Raw genomic sequence first — 22,980 nt, 5'->3', positions numbered from 1 at the left:
ATCTTGAAAAATGTAATCACTATGTTTATAGAGAACAATACAGCCTTGAATTTCTTTAATGTGTTTTCTTAGACTATGAATTTTAAAACTTTTTAAAAATTTTTGTTTTAATTTTACAAATTTTAAACCTAAATTATTTTTAAATAAGTTTTATTTTAGGAATATCTCAACTTTTCAAAATGACTTTATCTACTTCACTTCAATTTCTATTAATTATTTCTTCCTAAAGTTCTGTTTTTCTTCTTAGACCTTAAGTTTTGAAGATGATAATGGGAGGAACTGTAAGATATAAAATCATTCCAGCACCAAATTTCTTTAACTATCAGAACAGAGGCATACATTTATAATCCTGTTTATTAAGGTGTTTTATTTAACTCTTAAAATATAAAAGAACTCTTAAATATATTAAAAACATTACTAAGCATCTATTATCTGAGAAGGTGGAAATTATTGATAAAGTTTCTGGTTAAGACAATTAAGATTGACAAAAGCCTTGAGAATGGTTGAAAACTGGACTGTCCAGGACACTGCCAATAACAGGACAGCTTACATTTTAAGGAGGAAATGATTTTCTTTTTGACACAGTCTTGCCGTGTTGCCCAGGCTGGAATGCAGTAGCAAGATGATGTCTCACTGAAGCATCCACACAACAGACTCAAGAGATCCTTCCACGTCAGCCTCTACTGTCTCCACCTCTACTATGTTCCAATTACCCAATTCTCCACTCCCTACCCAGTAGGTGAGACTACCGGTATGCACAATAATGCCCAGCAAACTTTTAATTTTTCCTTTTAGAGACAAGGTCTCATTATGTTGCCCAGGTGGTCTGAAATTCCTCGACTTAAGCAATCCTCCCACCTCAGCCTCTCAAAATGCTGGGATTGCAGGCACGAGCCACTGCTTCCTGGCAAAGAGGTTTTTAATAAATATCTCTAGAAAATAGTAAATATTTCTATACAAGTAATGATATTTTAAACAACATTAACATTAAAAACCATCAAATGATTGAAATTATTTAATCATACAGAGCAGAAAAAGCATTCGTGGGTAGAATGTATAGAATGTTCTTGATACCAATAAGAAAATTTTTTTTAATGCCACTGGAAAATTTGTGGAAGACATGGATAGGAAACTCGTAGAAGAGGAAATAAGGATGGCTCACAGATAACGTTACTATGTTACATGCATCTGACTAGCAGAAAGCTCAAATGCCAACAGGATTAGTGAGACTAAGTTAACAGTAACATATGCCTCTGGTGGAAGTGTGAACTGATACAATACTTTAAAAAATAATTTGATGATGCCATTACATTTCAAAATATATATGCCCCAAATGAGTGGGGAGGCACAGCTAATAACTGGCTACAGAATGACTTTTAGCGCTGAATCTCATCCAACTTTTTGATTTTTCTCAACACATGGTGATTGTACTTCTCTGCCCTCCTTGTATTTAGATTGGACCATGTGACTTTCTGGCCAAGGGCTTTTGAACAGAAATGTCATTTGTTATTTAAATCCAAGGGATTTAATAGCCTATAAATGAAAATCCAATGTTCTCTTTCCTTGTTCTGTACACAAAAGAAGCTGCATGTTCCAGCTCAAGTATTCAGCTATGGAAACATCATGAATCACAAGTTGCTATGTTGACTCTAGTGTCCTGGGAAATTTTCTGAAAACATACTAGACTTAGCATAATTGTATGCTTTTTAAGACACTGAAGGCTGGGCACGTTGGCTCACAGCTGTAATCCAGAACTTTTGGAGGGCCACTCAGCCAGATGGCTTGAGGTCAGGAATTTGAGACCAGCCTGATCAAAATGGTGAAACCCATCTCTGTTAAAATTACCAAAATTAGCCAGGTGTGGTGGTGTATGCCCATAGTTCCAGCTTCTCAGGAGGCTGAGGCATGAGAATTGCTTGAGCCTGGGAGGTGGAGGTGGCAGTGAGCTGAGATTTCAGTACTGCACTCTAGTCTGGGCACAAAGTGAGACTCCGTCTCAAAAAGCAGAAAAAACAAAAAAGACACTTTGGAGTGTCTTTTGAGATTTGGAGTTTGTTATTTTAGCACAATAAAACAATTCTGAGACGTAGACCAATGGAAAAGAATAGAGGCATCAGAAGAAGTAACACCACACATTTACAACCGTCTAATCTTGGACAAACTTGACAAAATCAAGCAATGGGGAAAGGATTCCCTGTTTAAAAGGTGTTGGGAAAACTGGCTAGTCATATGCACAAAGCTGAAACTGGATCCCTTCCTTACACTGTATACAAAAATTAATGCCAAATGGATTAAAGATTTAAACATAAGACCTAGCACCATAAAAATCCTAGAAGAAAACCTAGGCAATACCATTCAGGACATAGCCATGGGCAAGGACTTCATGACTAAAACACCAAAAGCAATGGCAACAAAAGCCAAAATAGACAAATGGGGTCTAATTCAACTTAAGAGCTTCTCTACAGAAAAGGAAACTATCATAAGAGTGAACCAGCAATCAACAGAATGGGGAAAAAATCTGAAATCTACCCAACTGACAAAGGGCTAATATCTAGAATCTACAAAAAAACTTAAACAAATTTACTAGAAAAAAGCTAACAATGCCATCAAAATGTGGGCAAAGGATGTGAACAGACACTTTTCAAAAAAAGACATTTATGCAGCCAACAAACATATAAAAAAAAGCTTTTCATCACTGGTCATTAGAGAAATGCAAATTAAAACCACATTGAGATACTATCTCACACCAGTTAGAATGGCAATCATTAAAAAATCTGAAGACAGCAGATGCTGGAAAGGATGTGGAAAAATTGGAACACTTTTACACTGTTGGTGGCAGTGTAAAGTAGTTCAACCATTGTGGAAGACAGTGTGGTGATTCTTCAAGGGTCTAGAAATGGAAATTTCATTTGACCCAGCAATCCCATGACTGGGTATATATGAAAAGGATTTTAAATCATTCTATTATAAAGACACATTCACCCTTATGTTCATGGTGGCACTGTTTACAACAGCAAAGACTTGGAACCAACCTAAATGCCCATCAAAAATAGACTGAATAAGGAAAATGTGGCACATACACACCATGGAATACTATGCAGTCATAAAAAATGATGAATGTATGTTCTTTGCAGGGACATGGATGAAGCTGGAAATCCTCATTATTAGCAGACAAGAACAGAAAACCAAACATTTCATGTTCTCACTAATAAGTGGGTGTTGAACAATGAGACTATATGGACATAGGAAGGTGAACATCACACACTGGGACTGTTGGGGGCTGGGGGAGCTAAGGGAGGGATAGCAGGGGGTTGGGGGGATTGAGGAAGTATAAGGTTAAGAGAAATACCTAATGTAGATGACTAGGGGATGGATGCAGCAAACCACTAAGGCACATGTATACCTATGTAAAAAACCTGCCTATTCTGTACATGTACCCCAAGACTTAAGGTATATATAAAAAAGATTCTGAGTAATACAGTGATACTTCTTGACAAACTATTTTATATGTGTAAAAGCAAAACACACATTGTAACCTTTATGTCAAATGAATCACATAATGAAAAACTATGCAGCAATTGTCCAGTAGTAATCTATTTTTCCAGGCATAAACATAGTACTTTATTAATAATCTCTACTCATAGTAATACAAATTAGAAAGTACTTTTTCTTTCCGTAGACTTTACACATGCACCACTAAGTATCCATCCCTCTCCAGTTGATGACATTATGAGCATACTCCATACCTGTTCAGTTATTCTTAGCTATGAAAGCGGTTTCTTTTTAGCAGTTCAGCTCAACCCAATGAAAACCTCAAACAAACTTACAATTTGAACCTCACACCTTATCATCAGGCTTGCCTGACTAGTGAACTGAGGTCAAACATGTCTCAGCTTCTGTTCTCTGAAGAATGTTTCTCAGGGCTACACTGTAAAAATCCCTCCTAAGCATGGCTTCAGTGTTGATATTTACCTCTTAAACATTGGTATGAAGTATCAGATAGTTCCATTCCTATTGGCCATTGCCTTGTCAATATTTGTGAAATATTTTAAAATTTACCCTATCACTTAAGAAGTTCAAGCCCAAGTACCTTTTCTACAAATACTTCTTTAAAAAATCAATTATCCTTGTCATGTTTAATGCTGGATATGCACAGTGCTTACCTACAGCATATTACATGTTACATATTTCATACTTACCTTTATAAGCTGCTTGAGACACACTCCCAATTTCAGGTATATTAGTTTGGGACAAAGGAATATCTAGGTCAACAAAAGTAACTTTCACTGAGCTAAAAGCTAGTCCACTGAAATCGTGTTTACCAATTAAATAACATAAAATCTATATAACTTTACATAGGGAGAATTACATATTTAACTTTAAAAAACTAATAGAGCAATGTTGTATGGCAGCAAATTATTTCTAATGTTTATCAGACATATGTTTTTAAATGACTTTAAAATTATGTTATTAAAAGTGTATGTCACACTTATAAAAACTATAAATTAAAATTAAGAAGGTACATTATTAATATTCAGATGTAATTCTAATTATGAGGAGGTTATGAGGAGGACTAATAATTCAATTATAATAACTCATACAGTCTAAATATTCAACTCATATTTTTTGAAAAATATCTAATGTATCTCCTCAACTCGGAATAGTTGTGGTACTTAATTTTCTGCTACTTCTTTCAATTACCGCCACTCTGAAAAATTATCCTCATGTGTCAAGTTCCTTTAGAAGAAACTTTTTTTTTTTATTATTTATGTATTTATTTGTGTGTGTGTGTGTGTGTGTGTGTGTGTGTGTGTGTTGTTTGTTGTTTGAGACAAGAGTTTTGCTCTTATTACCCAGGCTGGAATGCAGTAGCATAGTCACAGCTTGCTGCAGCCTCAACCTCCTAGCTTCAGGCTATCCTCCTGCCTCAGCCTCCCAAATAGCTGACACTACAAGCACACCCCACCATGTCTGGCTAATTTTTGTTGTTGTCGTTTGTTTGTTTGTTTGTTTGTTTGGTAGAGACAAGATCTCCCTATGTTGCCCATGTTGGTTTAAATTCCTAGTTCAAGTGATCTTCCTGCCTTGGTCTCCCAAAGTGCTGGGATTACAGGGGTGAGCCATCATGCCTGAAGGGAACTTGCATTTTGTGCTGCAAAACTTAGATGACTCACCTTTTTCAAAACAATTTAAAATTTGGGGGTAGAGTTTTACATCCTCATTTATCAATGTAGAACACAAGGTCTCTCATAAGTTGACATGATCAATCTTTCCTGAGTTTTTATGATTGAGGTATATTGGCCTGTTTAGTTTAGCATAGAAATGCTTTGTGAATATTTCCACATTTTATTGGGATTGATCTGATACATAGCCATAACATGGTGAGTTACATAATATTTTTAATAAAAACAGTGAAGTTTATTCAAGGTAATTATTCTTTGTCTCATATAAGTAAAAACATAAGGTAAAAAAAAAATAAAATCTATATCTATGTACATTTTAGGAAAATATTGACGTATTTTCCTTGCAGTATTTTTGTGAGAATTCTGTCCGTTTATATTTCCATCTAAGCTTGTTCCTCTCTCAGTGTTTCTTTAATAGATTATAATGTCAAAAGCCTTCTATTGAAACAAAATTTTGAGATAATTACTCCATAGCATTAGAAATCATGAAATATTTAGAAAAATATACTCTTATTTTTAGCAGAAACTCTTTTATTATGGTATAAATTTAAGGTGTGCAATATGATGTGTTGAGATATATATATGCATGTGTTTATGTGTGTGTATCTATAGACATATATATACACATATATACACACCATAGATACACACACACATACACATATTCATACACCTTCCATAATTACTTATTTTTTATGTGTGTGGTTAATTTACTTAAAATTTACTCAAATTTTTCAGTGTACAATACAATATTATTAACTATCATCCTCTTGCTATGCATTAGATTGCTACACTTGCTTATTCTATAACTACAAGATTGTACCTTTTGAATCTTAAAAAAAGTTGAATACCCAGAAATCAGCAACACTTTTTCTCTTTTCCTTTAAATATAGTTTCTCTAAATCTCTTTGGCATCAATCTGCTTGTTTCCATTAGGTCATTAAAGTTTTGTGGTATAGTGTATCTATTCTATGTTGTTAACTTATCCTACATTTCATCATTTCCAGTAATCACTTTCTAAACTACTCCTGGTGATTTTAAAAAATATTTTATTTATCATCCACATGTTGGTTGATTGATTGATAAAGTCTACCTATCTAACTACGTACTTATCTATTGCTCTACACTGCTTTCCTAAACAAAAAGCTTCATTTTTTAGGGGCATGCTATATGTCTTATTTATCTTATTCATCATAGGGTAGAGAATATCAAATGTTTATTCACATAAACATTTACTATTAGAGAAACTTATAGCAAGATTAGTTGAGAGGTAGAAAGACACATTAATAACAATGGGAGTAAAAAGGAGAATATAAGACCATAAAAAGTCTCTAAGCATATAGGTGAATACTAGACACATATGAGACTAACATTGGTTAAGTAAGAAATACAAAATATCATAAATATACTAGAAAACATAGATGAAGAATTGTGAATTTTAGAGGAAAACAATTAGAATAGAAGAGGAAAATCAACTAATATTAAGAATACTGAAGACAGTAAATCACCATTTTAAAAAGTCTTTTCCGTAAGAAATATTGGTCCAAATAATATTGCAGGTAAGTTTATCAAACTTGAATATGAAAATAAGTCATATTTTTACAAATTATTTTAGAAACTAGAAAGGGAGAAAAAGCTATTCAACTCAGTTCATTATAGAACATACTATGATAAATTATAGAACATACTATGATAAAGGAAACATAAATTCTATTTCAAAGAAAAGGAACAAAATGAATGGCGATATTTTCACTATATAATATAGAGCAATAAAACTAAGAGCATATAAGAAGAAATTCCTACAAATTAGAAAGAACAAAAAAACAAGAAGCAAACAATTTTCAAAGGTAATACATATGCAATTCAGAGAAGAGGAAATTGAAAATGTTAACCACTAATTATCAAAGAAATTCCAATTAAAACAAATTATTTCACACATTTAGATTGGTTGAAATCTAAAATTTATATTCTAAGTATAACGATGTGTTAGGAGAATTAAAATTTATATATAACTCTCTTAAATATTAATGGGTGCAATCTCTTAGTGGAGATATTTGGAATTTTCCAGTAAAGTTGATGGTGTATGACATATATGTAATGAGTTCTATTATAGAAATGCACAAGAAGTAGTATCAAATATTAATTCAATATGAAGTATTGGTTAAGTGCATGAATTCCTGAGTGAGAATGTCTGTAGATGAATCCTGATACCATAAATAACCAATTCTGTGACCTTAGGAAGCTTTGTAAACATTCTGTTTCTAATTGTTCAAGTTTCCTCATCTTTAAAATGTGTCTCTGTGGGTGAAAAAATTGCACGCTAGTGTGCATGCACACATGTGTATGCATATATAGTTATATAGGTGTGCGTACATACTCACACATATACAAACATATATTTCCTGGTTATCTATGGGTTATATGGCTGATTCACAATGGCAGTTGTTTTTGGAGAAGTCCACGGGCAATGGAACTAGAAAAGAAACGTGTAGGAGATTTCAACTTATTTTGTAGTTTGTTTTAAGAAATGAAAAACATGGGAAGAAAATATATTCTTTACATTGTGTTATGTGTAGTCTGTAGACAGTAGTGAGGGAGTGTGTTCTCTTTCCGGGTCCACAAGGGGGTGTAATTTTAAGGACAAGAACTTCCCAGCACCCTGCCCCCCTCCCATCTCTCTCCATCTGGGAGAATTTAAGTAAGGGTCTCTGTTTTAATTTTTGAGGGCGAGGGAAGAATCAAAAGTCAATAACGCTATTGGAAATTCTAAGGAACTCCTTTCATTGCCCTGGGGCCTTAAGAGAAGGTGGGGGTTCCTCCCAGGTTAAAAGCCCCTTCTTCCACACCCCTTATGACACCATGTTTGGGTCCCCTTCCAGGAACACTCCCTTGGTGGAAGCCATCTTTCTCTCTCCTGGATTTCTCCTCTTGGGTCTCCTTCCACAGTCTCTCGTGGAGGCCCGTCTTCCCCTCCTAAAATCCATCTCTCTATTCTCTTCCACTCAGTGTGGAAGCTGCTTTCCTCTCCTGGATTCCATCCTTCTGGATTCTCTCACTCAGTGTGAGAGTCAGCTGTTTCTGTCTATCTCCTTCTCCTATTTCTCTCTCTCTCTAAATAAATCACTTTCTACAAACACGTTTGAGTCCGGCATTTACTGCGCACTGCGCTGTGGTCCCTTCTCTCATTCTTGAGCGGGCAGGAGACCAAGAACCTGGAGAAACATCCTCTCAGGGGAGCTGAGGGCACCCTGAACCCCTGACCAAAATTACAGTAGTCTGAGGAAAGATATGCTCATTATATAGTTTTTAAGAATTTGTGTACATTCTTAGTAATCACAATATATAAATACAGAAAAAAAGAATGGGAAGTGAGAAAGTGGAGACAGCAATATAGACAATTGGCTTGAATAGCATCATCTTATTAAAGATAAGAAAATGTTTGAATGCCACTGAGAAGAATTCACTTGAGAAAGGAATGGATGATGTAAACAGTAAGAAGATGTAGTGTCAGGAACAAGCTTTTGTGAATACTTATTCAAAGGGTCATTTTGTTACTATGTGCAATTTGGAGTCCCTAGGAGGAAACATACTTGCTAACCTATATTAAAAAAAAAAAAATAGCTTAGTACCTGTGTTAGAAACAGCCTTGTCCTTTGTAGTAAACTTCAATCATTTGCTGTACTTTACCTTAATACCTTTTGCAGATTTGATATCAAAGACTCAATAAATTACATTTTGCTGGCTTATTTTCATTGTTCTCTTTAGTTCAATTTGTAATTTAGTCACAACAGCTTAACATTTTTCTGTGCACAAATTCCATTCTACTGTTAGTTTAGGTATTTAAAAGCCATGAGTCAAAAATGTTAAAAAAAAATCGCATTCCAGTGGATAAAATGATCTCTGATATAGTAAAACATTTATACATATAAACATTTATCATATTTATATAAGCATGGATACAGACACACATATATACCCAACTGTTCCAAAAATGTGTTGAATTCCTCATTCTTCCATCATAAAAGTCACCCAATGCAAAAGGATTAATTTTTAATTTCAGAATAAATGCAGTCAAACAAGAGCATATCTAAACAGTAAGTCAGCCAAAAGAGCCCTTTGAGTACATGATAAATTAAGCATGGCTTCACCTAGATATACTAATTTTTATCTTTTAACAACAAATGCAACATACCTTTTCAACTGTGTGCAACAGCCAGAATCAAGATTATCCCAAAGGAACTGATTACATATTCAAATGCAAAATCATATTTCAGTATTTGTCCTTGCAACTTTGACCACTTAGGAGGAATATTATTTTTAAATGTCAGCAATATAAATATGTAAATAAAATATTCCATATTATAGTTCATAAAACATGAAATGTAACAGTTTAAGAAAAAATGAGAAGCCATTGACATATGTGAATATTTCTACATTTTTTCTAGATTTTTCAGCCTAGCTAATCAGTCTGTTTTACAAATTATTATTTCTCACATCTATCCTGTTTTGTGATATTATTTTAATTCATGTATAAGATAAATATATTATATTTAGGTTTACTATTTAAATTAATATGCAAGACTTAGAATATCAGTTTTTACCTATTCTCTGCTAGTGTGTATTTTAGAACATAGTTGGAAGAATTGCATGCAGTGTGTGCAGGGTACATATAAGTAATCAATAATAAGATTTTTTTATCCCATTTAATTAAAGCATTGTGGATACATTAATTTGTTTCTTATTTGTATAAAATTTAAAGTCGTGCTTTTAAAATGTTTGATTTTGTAAGTATACCTGTATAGAGATAGATGGACAGCATTAATCATTGTATATAAACTTTTATTAAAATTTGTAATGTCCTAGTAAAATTAGAGACACAGAGCAATCTTCATTTTTCAATTTTTTTTTTCTTAAGGTTTAATTGTGCTAAACAAAATTGTATCATTTTACATGCAAAGTCTCTCAGTTATCTGAATCCATAACATTCTGTTTGTCATCCTACTCTTGCTTAGGTTAACCAAATGGCATCCCACTTTAAGTTAGCTTTCTGGAATCATACACAATGAGAACTAACAAGTTAATCTCATAAGAACTTGAAATGTATAAATATAATTTAGTAAGTTATATTATTTATGTTAATTCAAATACAGAATCAAAATTTTAGAGGTATAAATGCATTTTCATGTCTAGACTGGACTTTTTGATGCTTGTCACTTATATTTCTAAGTAATTAAATTGGAAAACTATAGTTTCACAATTAAATGTGATAGCCAAGCAAATATGCAAAATGCTTCAAGGCTTGGAGAGAAACAGAATTGGCGTTTTAATAAGCATGTGATTCCACTAAAACATCATTATGTGTTACTTTCATGGATTGTTTGTAACCATGCTTCTGGAAAATGTTTTAAGTAAGTTGGTAAAGAAATTGCTTTCTGTAGCAACACATTATCAGGCATTAGCTGTGGTTTCCTTTACCATTTAGAAAATAATTTCAGCATCATTATTTTATCTTGGTACAGATGATCAGCATGTGTAAACAATGTCTAGGAATAATTTGAGAGACACCCAAGGCTGTCATTGACACAATATTATGCCAAAAAATCTTTTTCCCTCTCTCCCTTTTTCTCTGTCTCTCTCCCTCCTCTTTCTTTTGTAGTTGTAGGTAAAGCACCATTCTCTCATTCTATATAATCAATTAATATGTCATAACACAATAATGCCTGTTTTTGAAATACAGCACAAAACTATTAGCAAGAATACATTTTCCTTGTTTTGAACTAGATGTTACTTTTGGCTAAAGGCCAATTCTTTAACTGGGACAAATTTAATATTATCTTTAAAATTGCTGAGCATGAAATAGCATTCTAAGCCACTATTGGCATTTCACTTGGACACCTACAAACAAGCTTTCTAGCATGACAAAATAGTTTTCCACATTGAAGATCACCTTTGATCTTCCCCACAGACCTTTGCCTGGAATTATGAAAAGGACCTAAAAATGCCACATTCCTTTCATCGAATAATTGTATTATAAAAAGATACATAGTTCAAAAGAGATTTAGAAAATCATGTAGACTCACTTTTCCGAATGCTACGTGGTCACTTACTTTTTTTACCAGACTGTATTTCTTTCAGACTTCTGAAAACACCTATCAATTTGTGGAAGCAGGAATTCAATATTGTATTAATTATGAGTTATATAGAATGAAATGATAATGGGCTCATAGGTATGTTTAACGCAGTTAATAGTGACTGTAGAGATATGCTAAAAAAAAAAAAAAAAAGCGAATACTCTCTGTGAGTTCTTGCTGTATCTCACTTTCCTTTGCAAAAGATGAACCAATCTTAATAAACTGCCTCTGATACTCAGAGACAATTTAGCATACTTTAGTCAACCTTTTTTAAAAATCATATTGTTGCTTCCTCCAGAAACACCTTTTTCTCCATTTTCTACCTAATTCATGATTCTTTGCATATCTTAGATTTATCTGGAAAGCGTTGCCCAGGTTTCCAAGACTGTGTTAAATTTCCATTCTACATGTCCCTAAAGCATTTTCTTTGCACTTAACAATATGCTTTGTAATTTCCTGTTTGCTTGTTTCTCCTAGCCATTATGGTTAATTTCTATTATGTTGGGTTATGTCTGACTTATGCCCTCAATGTTAACATTTAGTACTTTCTCACTAAACATATGTTCAGTGTATTAATAAATTATTAAAAGTATAATTTTCCCTAAGTAATAAAAATTTTGTGTCTTTTTATTTTGATGGATTCCTCTTTCTACTGCAGATATAGTTCCCTTTTTTTTCTGGCAAATGTTGAGTTCTATCCCTAAGTTTACAATATTACTAAAGCCCAATCCTACAGAGCTGAGAGAATGATAGTGATATTCCTAAAAATATAAAAGCTGAAAGACATAAGGGTTGAGCAAAAATGTTAGAGAAAGCTGAAATGGTCTCACAAAGTTCGGTTTGTGGCACTAGCAAAGTATTTGGAAATCAATTTTTGGGAGGTAATGGAATTTGAAAGTCTGGAGCTTAGGAAAGACTCTACAGTTGAAGATCTGAAATTAATCTGCATAGAGTTAATACATAAGTTGATGATATGGTTGAGTAGATGACTAAGAGAAATGAGGACTATGAATCATAACCTGAAGTGGTTTGTCACCCCCATGTTTAAGGTTTCAAAACTAGAATAGGAGCAATGGAAGTAGAGAAGCTGTAAAATTAAGAGGAAAACTGGAAATACAAAAAATAAGAGAGGACGTGTGTGTGTGTGTGTGTGTGTGTGTGTGTGTGTGTATGTAGTAGTAGTAGTAGTACTAGTAGTAGTAGTAGTAGTCTTTTTCAGTACAAAAGCAGAAAAAATGAAGAAATACCAGGATGATAGAGCATAAAAATACCTTTGGGATTTGATTATCAAGGGGATGGCAATGACATTATCACCAGAAAATTCTGTTTACAACGCAGTAATTTATTTTGAAATTAAGATAATAAGCAATGGCAATGTAAAAAGGTAAGAAAATGTTACAATTCTCAAGACTTATGCTCTAACTTCTAAATATCTAAAATCTAGTGCGGGAAATGGGTATAATAGTGCCAAGGTTCTTCTTGTTCTGTTTGGTTTTGGTTTTGTTTTAATCACACCATATAATTGGTATTGTATAAAGCACTTGCCTCATTGTATACTCTTATAACAAGACTTATATTAACCACACTTTAAAGAAATATAAACCATAGCAATATTAAATACTTCCCTCAAAGTCACAAAAATACAGGCACACCTCATTTTATTATGGTTCACTTTATTGCATTTTGCTGACATTATGCTTTTCACAAATTGAAGGTTTGTGGCAACCCTGCATTGGGCTAATTTTTTCAACACCGTGAGCACATTTTGTGTCTCTGTCTCGGCATCTTTTACCAATATTTTTTTATTAATATGTACGCTTTTTAAGATGTCATGTTACTTCACACTTATTAAACCACAGTATAGTGTAAATATGACTTTCATATTCACTAGGAAATACAAATATTTGTCCAACTCATTTTATTGCCATATTGGCTTTACTGCAATTGTCTGTCACGGAAGCTAAAATATAGCCACTATTGCCATAGTATGCCTGTAACGAATGATTGGTGTTTCATTTGAAAATGTTCTCTGCCGGGCACGGTGGCTCACTCCTGTAATCCCAGAACTTTGAGAGGCTGAGGTGGGTTAACCACCTGAGGACCGGGGTTCAAGATCAGCCTGGCCAACATGTCGAAACCAAGTATCTACTAAAAATACAAAAATTAGCTGGGCATGGTGGCGAGCACCTGTAAACCCGGTTACGTGAAAGGCTGAGGCAGGAGAATCTCCTGAACACAGGAGGCAGAGGTCGCAGTGAGCCAAGATCGCACCATTGCACTCCAGCCTGGCTGACAAGAGCAAAACTCCCTTTCAACAAAAAAGAAAGAAAAGGAAAAAAGAAAATTCACTCTGCTTCGCCATTTCTTTTTATCACTTTTGATTACAGGAACTATAACAGTTGACAGGTTACAACAAGTATTATAATGGAAGTTTCTTCTACATGAGAAAATTAGTTTAAGATTTGACTGCATGAAAAAAGTGTATATGAATATTTTGAGCATTGTGTCATTTATTGTATCAATAAAGTAGGCAGCAGTACAGAAAACCAAACACTGTATGTTCTCACTCATAAGTGGGTGTTGAACAATGAGAACACATGGACACAGGGAGGGCAACATCACACACCAGGGCCTGTCAGGGGGTGGGAGTATAGGGGAGGGGTAGCATTAGGATAAATACCTAATGTAGATGATAGGGTAATGAATGCACCAAACCACCATGGCACGTGTATATCTATGTAACAAACCTGCAAGTTTTAGACATGTACCCCAGTTCTTAAAGTATAACTAAAAAAAAAAAAAAAGAAAAATAAAATTAAATCCAGACTCTCAACAATTTAGAACCTCCTGCTAGCATAGAAGAACAAAATTTAGATATGGAAAAAAGAAGAAAAATGAGACATATAACCAAAATAAAAATATAGTCAACAGAAACAAACACAATAATAAAACAAAAGTACTGAAAATGTTAACAAATGTTCACTATAAGTGGCAATATGTTATATATATATATATATATATATATATATATATACACACACATACATATATATTCCTTATTTTTTAATTTATTTAAGTGTAAAGACACTAGGAGGATGAAAGTAAAAGGGTAGAAAAGATATATTTAGAAATATTAAGCATAAAAAAACCAACCTGTTTTTTTGAATATCAGGTAAAGTACACATCAAGACAAAAATATTTAGCATTAATAAAAAGGGATATTTCATAAATAAATAATCAATTTTTAAAAATAAAATAAAAATGCTAATTTTTCTGTACTCATGATACAAAAAGAAAAAGTGGAGAGAAGAAAAACAGATATAGTCACATTTGCCATTACTAGTGGTGATTTTAATACTCATTCTCAAAAATTGGTGTGGTCAGTTTTTAAAAAAATCACTAAGTATTCAGAAAAATTAAGATGTTCTATCAACAAAATTGACATAATGATATTTAAGTGAATTAAATGAATGAACTCTAGAATACTCTTTTTCCCTCGAAAGCACATTGAAAATTCACCAAATGTGACCATATGATAGGTAATAGAGTTCCCTAATATATTCAAAGAATTGCAGTATTAAAGAGAACAATCTTGAACATCAATGAGATTAAAAAATCAATAGCAAAATTATATGGAATATCCTCATATGTTTGAAAATTAAGCAAAATATTTGTATGTAACTGAGTCAAAAAGAAAGTAACAAAACATTAGAAAATATAGGTGGAATAATGATGAAAACAAATTTTGTGGAATGAGTCTTCCTCTTTCACTTCTCTAATCTTATCATATGGAACAATTTACTATAAAACATTAGGTGTTGAAATAAAAGGCAGATATCCATGATGGAGACTGTGCAGAGAGTTGCATGGGGGTAGATTGTGGTGTTGGAGCCTGAGCAAAATGAGAAGGGTGTCTGTGTCAAATGCCTGACTCTCAGGAGGTATCACCTTACAGACATTAGGATAGTATCTGAGTGGTCAAGTAGTTCCAGCACAGTGGCAAACAAGATGACATCTTGATGAAGGATATCAGAACCAGTAATGTAACATTTAATGCCCGTAACAACTGTTGAATTATTTTCTTCATTTTGTGGGGAAGAGGAGGGAAACTGAACTATTAAATAGCTTCTGCAAGGTAATGCAATTAGTAAACGGGGAAGCTAGACCATATTGAGGATATGTATTAAGTATACATTAACAAGGCATTAATATTAGCAGAAAACATCTGAAATATAATTGTCTTTAAAATGAAGACAATGCTTCCCCCTTTGTTAACATTATAAAAGAAAATTTTAACCAGAGTTCAGAAAGTACGCATATTTCATCGGCTAGAATTTCTTTTAAAAATGATTTTAAAAAGGAAAAGAAAGGCAGGGGATTATGAAAGTGTAATATGGTAAGTCATCTAAATAAATCCATAGCACTAAAACAATGTCTTGGAAGAAATATACAGGATACTTGTTATTTCAAAGCTTCTCTCAGTTTTTTTTTCTGTTTCTACAGGTAGAGACTAAGGGTAAATTACTCTTTTGTTTGGTAGAATGTATTATTCAATCACCTTTTGGTTATTAAAGAAAAGGCATTGTCTGTAATAAAACATTTAAGATAAAAGGGACCTGGGCTGCTTTGCATAAAAAAGTAAAAAGCTATTTTGAGTGGGCTCAAGATTATCAGACCTTCACATGATAGTTGGACTTCTTCTAAGTAATCCAGAAAGTGATGTTGGATAAGTAATCAGTCTTACAACACAAAAAAGGAAAAGAAAGTACGAGCTGTTAAAGAAAACCAAAAATAATACTAGTTTTGTTTAATCTAATAGTCTAATTTTAAGAATCTAATAAAACTTTTATATTTTTTAAAATATATATGCCACTTTTACACCCTTTTAAGGCATACTGTACCTCTTCCCTACTATGACCAATGTCTCTGCCTTTTTTATACCCTCCCTACCCTCCCATATTTATTAAAGCTTTAGTTAAACACTATCTTTATTTATGTTAAATAAAATACATGGGAGACCATTGATTTGGACTGAACTCCAGTACTAGGCCCCAAAAGACAAACCTAAAACGGAATCCCTTAGGCTAAATGCCACATAATAAAACTGAAATTTTAAGGAAGCAGGTAAATTTCCAAACAGAGCAGTGTTTTGTTGTTGTTTTTTGTTTTGCATGTTTCTTTTTTTTTTCTGAAAACAGGAAATTCACTTCAACCAATTACAAAGGACCTGCTCAACCTGACTCACTGTATTAAAAAAAGTCCCCTCTACTTTAACTCTTACAACAAAAGCAACTGGATGTTCATCAACCTGCTTCTAAATAAATAAATAAATAAATAAATAAATTCTGTTTCCTTGTTCTCACCTTGCAAAAGCCACCTGTTTTGCCATGGCCAGGGGAGCACTAATAATATTTTATAGAATAAAATGCTGCCCAATTCTAGAATCACAAATAAAAGCCAATTAGATTTTTAAACTAAATTTGTTGTACTTTTTTTTTTTTTTTTTAACACTTGTATTTGTCTTAGTAGGGCCTTGGGAAATAAAAAGATAATTGCATCCTTCCTGGAAGCAAAGAACAGCAGCAGACTGGAGGACGATAGATATAGATTACTCCAATATGAACCATGAATATATTTTAGTTTTTTTAGTAGGTAATATATTCCCAAAGCTTAAAAATCTGAAAACATAAGAAGATACAATAAAAAAATCCCTCCTAATCCTGATTGCTCTTGCCAGGCTACCATGCATAAGAAAACACTTACATTTCCAGTGTATCAGCACAGCTTTTGGGCATGTTTAAATAAATGCAAACATATTTTTCTACTTTCCTATAATTAAAAAAGTTACCATGCACACTGTTCTCCATTATCCTTTTTTAGTGCAAAGATGCATCTTAGAGAGCATTCCATAACAGTTTAAAAAGTTTCCTCAGAACTGCATAGTATTTGTGTATGGCTGTATGGTTTAAATCTTAATTAATATGTAAACTATCTATAATCATTAGCATTAAAATCAGTAATGTAAAATGCTACTATAAATATATCTCTATGATATATCTGTAAATATGTCATTTGAATAAACACCCAGAAGTAGAGTTACTGGGTCAAAGTTTATGTGAAATATTGCTACAATGCTTCCCGTAGGGTTTGCACTAGATTATAACATCTATGAGCAAAATTGAGAGTTGCTCCTCTCCAAAGCCTTGCAAAAGGTGTTATCAAAGGTATTCAGACTTACCAACCAGAGAGATGAAAATGTGCGTTCTCATCAGTGATGTTAAGCATCTTTTCATGGAATTAAATGACCATGTTTGATTAATTTTTCCTTTTAAATAAATTTTTTGTTTATGTACACTCTACTTTTTGTTGAATTTTTTTTTGTTGAATTTTGCTTTTAAGGATTCTTTACAAGTTTGGAATTATAGCTCTTAATCCAAAGTAGAAGATACAATATTTTTTTCCTGGTTTGTCTTTTATATTATGACTGATTAAGTGGCACGTGTGTGAATGTGTGTGTACTTGCATACATGCATGTTTTAATATAGGAAGTTTATTTTTAATAAGTCAATGCATCAATCTGTTATCATAGTATATTCAATTTTGTATTTAAATAAGAATTCAAAACTATTTTCTTTATTCATGTCTTCAAAAATATATCCCAATCTTTCACATATTTTTGGATAGTTCTGCTTTTAAATTTAAATCTTTGAACACATTTGCAATTTATCATGGCATGTGGTATTGTATACATAATGATTATGATCTTATAGAGAAAGCAGGTAAAGCTGGTCTCAAACTCCTGGCCTGAAGCAATCCTCCAATCTCAGCCTTAGTCACTGGGATTACAGAAGCAACCCACTGTGCCTGCCCGGAACTGTACAATTGAACAGAATGTCAGTTATATCTCAGTAAAAGTATTAATAAAAATATCCTATATTCTTACTGTATTTCTATATCATCTTTTGTTTTTAATTTTTGCTGTTTTATGTGATTCATGTATAACTAATATATTGATGTGGTATGTTTGGAATTTATTTTTCAATTAATTTAACATTACTGTATATTTTTCCTATTTTAATATTTAAAAACTTCACTGATAAATTTTCTTTAAAATTTTGTGTGTAGTTTTTTCATATTAGAAAAATGTCTTTCTACTGTTTACCTTTTATGAAAATTACAACTTTATATTTAAATATCCCTTCTAATGTATTTATTTGGATAATATGTATTTCTATAAGAGGACAGAACATTATTTTCTGAGCTTTTCTTTTTAAAAATATTTTTACATAAGGTTTCCTATGGCTGTAAAATATTGTCAGGTACATTTTATTTTCATAAAATTTTATGAAAGTGTTTCTGGTATTCTGAAATTCAATGCTTTGAATGATCTTTTTCCTTTAGTATCCCCATTTTTTTCTTTGTATTCAAATCCCATTAATTTTCTAAGAACATTTCACAGTCTCGATAAATCTTTAATCCTTCTTTTATTTTACTTAATCACAAATCAGGTATTTATTATCATCAGCATTTCGCCTTGCTGTAGGTTCTAGAAAGTTATTTGCATTACATCACTAAATATTTTCTTTGATTTGATATTCTGCTTTTGGATCTCAAACTTTATTAGCTTCTTTTTAGTTTCCATTTCATTTTGCTTGCTTTACTTGTTCTATGCTTGCAGCTCCTACATGCATAGTTTTCTACTGTTGCTAATTTCCTCAATGACTTTCTAATTTTGTCTTCATTTTCTTTTTTACTTGCTAATGAAATTGTAATCTTCTTTGTCATGGCCAAAATCAAAATTGTAGAACAATCTTCAGAAAAGATGGAATGTAAACTGTTGAGTTCAGTTTAGATGTCATCAACATAATTCTTTTCATAATTTTTTCCTACTATGTTTCTGAATCTTCCAGTTAATGATGAATCTCATTTTATTGTTTTTTGTATTTCTTTCTGTACTCTTCAATTTCCACCATGTGTCCTTTCTACATAGAAGTTAAGCCTCATTGAGTATGTGAGGCACGATTTCTTACTAAACATGCACAAACATTTTTCTGATGAATATCCTAACTTTTAAATTTGCCTTTTTTAACATGATTTATTCTCCTTACTATTAATTTTTTCTGCCAGTTCTGTGTTATTTTTGTACCCTTCAAGTGGAGTCAGAGTCTATTGTCAAGTACATTTAGAAGGATTTTTGGAATGAGGAGACATATTTGAACTTAAGATATTCTCCATCTATACTTTAACAAAGATAGACTTGTTTCTGCAAACATCGTTTTCCAGTTGGATTGTTTGTGTAGCTCTAGCTACTCTCTTTCTCTAATTGAAAATGATTCCAGAGGACTTCAATCATCAACCTTTTCAACCTTTGTTCCAGAAAGTGTTTTTGCAAATGAAAGAGAGTTTTGCCCTTCACGTTAGTCCTTGCTCCTTTTCACAAGTTATTTTGGTTGTTGTTTTCTGGGAATGTTGACGGCTGACCTTTCTTGACACTAGCTTTTTTTTTTTTTTTCCCCCCTCATCTTTCTCCACAGCTTCTTCCCAAATTACAGTTCAAAAGTAATTCTGTCTAATTTGGTTTTTTGAAAGCAACCTGAAATATAAAATCTCAGTAGTATTTGTCAACTTGCTGTGATGAATATGTGACTTGTGTTTTTTTTAACCCATCCATTTTAAATATGTATAATTTCTAAGAGGTGGGGAACTATGATGGCTTGTGCAATTATGTTTGTACGTTTGTATAAAGACCTGGATAAAGATGTTTAATTCTCCTCACCTATAATCCAAATAGAATATTGGAAAGATTTCTTGAGACACTCCTATTGCATGAGATGTTTTCTGTTATTATTTTTCTGTGATGTTAATTAAAAAAGACCACAGAATGCTACATGACTTAAGTATGCTTAGGTTGAAGGAAATTAGCTAAACCATAACAGATGACATACGGTATACAAAAAGTTACCAGGTAGATTCTGAAACCTCCAGATGTATAATCTATGTGTTTACTGCTAACAAAATTTTAGAACATCTAATAGAATCAGTTATGTGGTAGCACTTTAGAAAGAAAATAACATTATGAAGCTGAATAGCGCATTTAAGTTCACAAAATGTCAAGATGACTTTAATTATATGTTAATTAGATTAAGCATTTCATAATATTTTATTTTAGGGGGACATGTGATAGATGATAGATCATTTATCGGTAGTAGCTGCTGATTGAATATTTGTACCTAGTGTTAATACATTGATTGTTATGAACCTTCAGAGAGAATCATGAGTTTATGGCACTGTACTTTATTATTGATTTTATACCATTTATCTTCTTTGCTTTTTTTTTTTTTTTTGAGATGGAAACTTGCTGTGTCACACGGAGTTTAGTTTTTTTTTTTTTTTTTTTTTTTTTTTTTTATAGATGGAATCTTGCTGTGTCGAACAGGGTAGAGGGCAGTAGTTCGATCTCAGCTCACTGCACCTTTGCCTCCAGGGTTCAAGTGACGTTTCTGTCTCAACTTCCTGAGTAGCTGGGATTAAAGATGTGCACCATCAAGCCCAGTTGATTTTTGTATTTTTAGTAAAGACAAGGTTTCACCATATTGGTCAGGCTGGTTTTGAACTCCTGACCTCATGATCAGCCCACCTGGGCCTCTCAAAGTGCTGGGATTACAGGTGTGAGCCACGGCGCCTGGCTACATCTTTGTTAATGACTTATTAACAGAATAAAATATAAACATAAAGAAATATAAAGAAAGTTGCTTATTTAATTTACAGTGAATAAACGATCCACTATAGTATTATGTTATTTGCTAAAATTAGAATTTTAATTTATTTTTAAGTTATGAAAAGACAAATCATGCAAAATGAGTATCAGAAAATACACATATGTTATAACATTTAAGTTTAAAATTTATTTAATTTATCAAACTAAAGAACAATTTGGAAAGAGACTTGTATCACATATGCCTGAGACACCTACTTGAACCTAAGCTACCTACATGAATTACATGATTTAAGAAATAATACAAAATTCTACTGGCTTTTAGTGAATCCAAATCTTGGTCCATTTTCCATGACTGCAGGAAGTAGGAATTTGTACCTGGGCTATTGGCTGAGTGGGAATAATCCCTATGTATATGTGATTTATAAGATTATATCTATGGCAGTATTTAAAAATCTAACAGGTAAAAGACATATACTCATTAGGAGAGAAAGCATAGGCTCTGCATCCAGGGCCTGAAACTCAGCCTTGCCACTTCAGAGCTACATGACACTAGATCATTTTGGGAATTTTGTCACTGAAACCCCCATATACAAAATTCAACTAATAATAGTGCTCATCTCAAGGGACTGCTGTGAGAATTAAGCTAAACTGAATAACACAAAAAAAATTTAGGCTATTTATTTCCACTTCGTACATGTTTAATAAACATAAATTGTATTAATATCTTGGTGTACCTTATTTATGAAACTTGAAATCAAAAAGATTAATTATAAATCTAACTAGTTTGGTGGGAAATCTATAAACATCCTCATGTGGTAATCAAATAGTATTAATTTTTGAAGCCTAATATTATGTTTTGTGTTAAATTTATCTAATAATTTCAATAATGATAACAGGAATAATAACATAGGTTTCCACATGCTGAGAAGTGGGAATTGTAAAACAAACTTTAAGTGGAATGAAAGCTATATTATATCCTTCTACCAGTTAAGGGTTTTCTCCCTTTACATGACCATGATATATCAAATGATATATCAGTCACATTACATAGCAAGGAAATATGTAGATAATTTGTAATATTGTTTACAAAACAGAACCCTTCCTTTATATATAATATACATAAAAACATGGTGAAAAATTTCAGTTCCTTACATTGTGTAAACATAGAAATCGATTCCTCAAGGACCTAGAAATAGAAATTCCATTTGACCCAGCAATCCCATTACTGGATATATATCCAAAGGATTATAAATTATTCTATTATAAAGACACATGCACACTACGTTCATTGCAGCACTGTTTGCAATAGCAAGGATCTGGAACCAACCCAAATGCCCATCAATGATAGACCAAACAAGGACAATGTAGCACATATACACCATGGAATACTATGCAGCCATAAAAAACGATGAGTTTGTATCCTTTGTAGGGACATGGATTAATCTAGAAACCATTATTCTCAGCAAACTGACCCTAGAACAGAAAATCAAACACCACATGTTCTCACTCATAGGTGGGTGTTGAACAATGAGAACACATGGACATAGGGAGGGGAGTAACATACACTGGGGGTCTGCTGGGGGGACTAGGGGAGGGGCAGCAGGGGATAGGGAGGTTAGGGAGGGATAACATGGGGAGAAATGCCAGATATAGGTGATGGGGGGATGGAGGGAGCAAACCACATTGCCATGTACGTACCTATGCAACAATCCTGCATGATCTACACATGTACCCTAGAACCTAAAGTACAATAGAAAATATATATATTTTAAAAAAAGAAAAGAAATCTGACTCCCTCTGATTACTGTGAACTATGGTTTTCTTCAATGGTACCTTACATTAGCAACTTGGTAAAAGAAAGAAAGTTGGAGTTACAGTTGTGTTAGTTAGGGAAATTCGTTGGAGCTACAATTGTTTTAATTAGGGAAATCAGTTTTAGTGGAAGTTA

This window comes from Saimiri boliviensis, chromosome 18 (genome assembly GCF_048565385.1).
Source record: "Saimiri boliviensis isolate mSaiBol1 chromosome 18, mSaiBol1.pri, whole genome shotgun sequence".
NCBI lineage: Eukaryota > Metazoa > Chordata > Mammalia > Primates > Cebidae > Saimiri > Saimiri boliviensis.
Note: the sequence above shows the minus strand (reverse complement) of the source record.